This window comes from Tupaia chinensis, unplaced genomic scaffold (genome assembly GCF_000334495.1).
Source record: "Tupaia chinensis unplaced genomic scaffold, TupChi_1.0 Scaffold147010_1, whole genome shotgun sequence".
Classification (NCBI taxonomy): domain Eukaryota; kingdom Metazoa; phylum Chordata; class Mammalia; order Scandentia; family Tupaiidae; genus Tupaia; species Tupaia belangeri.
In genome coordinates, this window is record NW_006206863.1 from 276,402 (window position 1) to 280,344 (window position 3,943).

At 44.0% G+C, this 3,943-nt stretch overlaps 1 pseudogene; it reads right to left on the bottom strand.

Moving 5' to 3' along the window:
• Positions 1–327: 327 nt before the first annotated feature.
• Positions 328–3,943, bottom strand: part of LOC102498779 (signal recognition particle subunit SRP68 pseudogene) — a 6,944-nt pseudogene continuing 3,328 nt past the window's right edge.

Here is a 3,943-nt window from a genome sequence, read left to right on the forward strand (position 1 = left end):
CTGTGAGCCTGATTGTTTTAGAGTCTGCATATATGTGAGAACACGTGGTTTTGTCTTTCTGCCAGTGCACATGCATTTCACTCAACTTTAAGAACAAGAGCTAACGTTTACTTAGTACCTACCTTTTGTCCAAGCACAGCACTAGGCCCTTCATATGTATTAACTCACTTTCTCAATCCTTGTAATGATTCTGTTAAGTAAGGTTTTGTTTTGTTTTGTTTTGAACACAGGGCCGAAAGTGGTCAACTCCAACCCTGGGCCAATGCAGCCCTGGATTTATTGATATCATGGAACTTGCTGGGATTTTCCCACAATACAGATTAAGAGTCAGAATTTCCCCCTGTCCCCGAGGAGCAGAGAGCGCTTGCTGCCGTCTTCCAGCTGCTGCTGTTGCAGCAGGGCCCTCTGCAGGCCTTTGGTCATGTTCTCCTTGTGCTCGATCAGCCTCCATGGCTTGATTGTGGTTTACAGCTTGATGCAGGTCAGGTAACTGCGCAGATGAAGATTAGATACCTTCCCCAACTCCCCTTCAAGGGTGTAATCTCTCTGTTTCTGATCTGGTTTGAGCTCTTCTCAAATAATCTGGATGGCATCTGGATCCTCACTAAGCATGGATTCAAACAGATGCTCCCTGATTTCTTGCTTTGGGCCTGGGCAATGGTTGCTTCATTATCATCCAGTCCCAATCAAAAGATCCTCACTTTGTCAATGTTCACTGCAGCGGTCCTCCTTCGCCATTCCACTTCACTCATGGTAGCTTCTTATTTGCTTTCAGTCTGAGTGATCAATGCCTCCAATTTTTCAGCCAGGAGACCTTCAGTGCCCCCAGACCTCAATCTCATTTGCATGAGTTCATTGAAAGCCGACAGATCCCCAGTATTTTATACACAGTAGCGGATGTTGAGGGAGATCTCTTCCACACGCTGGTTGTACAGTACAGCCTGCTACTCTCTGAAAGCACTGGCCAGCTTCTCACAGATGGTTTTTCACTTGTTAAAGACCTCAATGGCAGCTTTCCATTCAAGATGTTTGAAAACGCAGCATTCCTGAGAGGTAAGCCATTTAGGCCTAAACCTCCATCTTGGTCTTGTCATCCATGCGATTGCTCTCACACAAGTGTTCCCGTTCCTCTGCGTGCTTCACAGCTTTGTGCAGGCAGGAGAGCAGGTGGAACCGTTTTCGAAGCTCGATGTTGGCTTCCTGTTTGAGCCGCGTGGCATAGCTCCAGGCTCTCTCGACATCCATCAGAACCAGAAGAAAATTCCTGTTAGCAGTAAGATCTTCATTGACTTTTTTTCCTTGTGAACTTGTGTCTGCTTCCCAGCTTGAAGTTTAGCATTTTCCAGAGACATTTTTGTCTACGAAAACAGTAGCCCCTGTACCTCTGAAAATCGCCATGCAGTAAACCATGCTGTTGCTGGGATTCCTTAATAATCTGAAGGATCTCCAAACTCGGGCTATCTCTGAATTCTTTGTTTGCCTTCAGTCTGGCTGAAGGGCATTCATTCTCTTCATTGTCATCACCACCGACCGCCACTGCGGCCACCACCACGGCCAGGACTCCGCAGCCATCTTGCCCCTGCACTGCCTGTAAAGTAGGTTTTACTCTTACCCTTGATTTTCAGAAAAAGAGACTGGGTCACAGAGCTCTTGAATAGCTTACCTGAGTCACACCATGAACGGTGACAGAAGTAGCCTTTAAGCACAAAGTAGTCTGGCTCCAGAGTCTAACTCTTATTTATTTATTTTTTTGAGGGTTTTTTGCTATAGGGCATGTGCGCTCACCAGAAAGACAGAGACAGAGAGACAGAAAGTGAGAAATCACCCCCCCTCCACCCCAGGGTATGGCCACACCACAGTCCCCTCTCCACATGTGCCCTGCGTGAGTTTGAGCCACCAGGTCTGGGACTTGAACCACGGTGGGCTACATGGGAGTCCAGCGACATAGCCATTACACCAACTGCTGGTCCCCCAGAGTCTAACTCTGAAGTGCTTGCTTATACTGCCTTCCAGATAGGTGCTGGAGCGTGGTAGAGTATGAAGTGTGTCCTTTTGGGGAGACAATGGGAAAAAGAGGTAACCACTGTTCCCATCCTGCTGATTGTTAATGTTGGAATGTGTCATCAGATACTGGGCCCTCGGAAAAAGTCATGACTTTTTTTTTTCTGTTTTTCTATGCAAAAATGTGTCATGACTTATCTGACAACCCAATACATACCAGTTTTTAAGAGAAGCCTAAAACTGAATCTTTATATAATTTTTGAAATGTTAAACATTGGAAACAAATTCTAATTTTATAAAAGCACTGTGTCAGTTAAAAAAAATCTGTCGGAAGGAAGCATTAAATTACAGGTGAGGAAATTGAAATCACATACTTACAGAATATTTGAGGGTTTCTTATGAATGCTGTGCTAATTCTAGATATTATTGTTCAGTGTGAACCTATGGACTCCCCAATTGCTATGTTAATTCTCCTTCTCTTTAATTAGAAACTGACTCCCCCCTCCCAGTTTCATTGATAGCGAATCTGTTTAAATGACAGTTCATATACATCTTAGAGTTTAACTCCTCAGTGAAGTTATAAGACTGCTGGAAGAAAAATGTAGGCTTTCAGAGTTTAAAATACCAAAGATACAGGTTAAATGCTCTTATCTTTTTTCCAGATGAGAATAATTTGTATGTAGAAATAAATATTTATTTACATAAACTTTGATTGCAATGAACATAACCCACAGATAGCTCTCTTGCTCTCACCCCCCCCAACAACACACACAGAAGTGCATTGAACACATCTGTGAGCCATGTGCGCCCATGGGCTGCCAGTTTGCAACCTTTGTCTCGGGGGATATGTCTTTTATTTCTTTCTTCTGCCTGCAGTTCTTAGCCCATTATCAGGTTTATAGCAGGCAGTGACCGAACACACATTGACTTTGTCAGCTCTTGTTCTGGCCTAGTTGTGTCTCAGACCTGATGCCCTCCCTCAAGCCCCCCTGTCAGCTTCGTATCAGAGACTTCTACTGCTGCTTTTGCAAAACTGGCATCTAATTCTTTCTCCTTCACAGGCCATTTCCACGTTGGGTGGAAGAGGCTTTTGACCTGTCCTAAGCAGAAGCTGTTTCTGTATAGCAGTTCTCAAAAAACAAGTGAGGGTCTAAAAAAAAAATGTACCAGCCCAAGGGTTTTCAATCCTATCTGTACATTAGAATCACCTGGAGATCTTTTTAAAATGCTGATTCTATAGCTCCAGCCTCAGAAATTATGATTTAAATGGTCTGTGGTGGGACCCTGGGCATCAATATTTTTTTTAAAAAAGCTCCCCAGGTATTATAAAGTGCAGCAGGGTTCAAAACTGGCGCAACTGATGAATATGTGTTTGTCAGATGGTCCCAAATATACACTTTGGGCCTTGATCAATTGCTTTCTCCTTCACTAAAATCAGACACTTGTGTAAGGTAAAGAGTCAGGCTAGGGTAATCGTACCTCTATGTATTATTTTCTTGTGAAGGCAGGCTACTGTTGTTTCTCATTCTTCTGTAGTGCCTAGAACACAGGCTAACATATATGATGTTGAGGAAGGTATGGCAGGCAGCTTCTCGCATGGCCCTCAGTGAGCTCTACCTCCTGGCATTTCCCTTCTGTGACCCCCTCCTTTCCCTTGAGACCTCCTTCTAACAAAAGGAATACAGCCAAAAGAATGGGATGAATGGGATGTCGCTTCCATTACTAGGATACAAAAGAAAGTGACTCTCTTTTGCTGCTACTCTTTTCTCTCTGGCTCTATTTGCTTGTTCACTCTGGTGAGACATGAAATAAGTTGCTATATTGTGAACTGATCTATGGAAAGGTCCACAGGACAAGGAAATGAGAGCATCTACTAGTCAACAGTCAGTGAGGAACTGAAGCCCTGAGTTCTGTAGTCTGTGAGTGAGTGAATCCTGCCAAT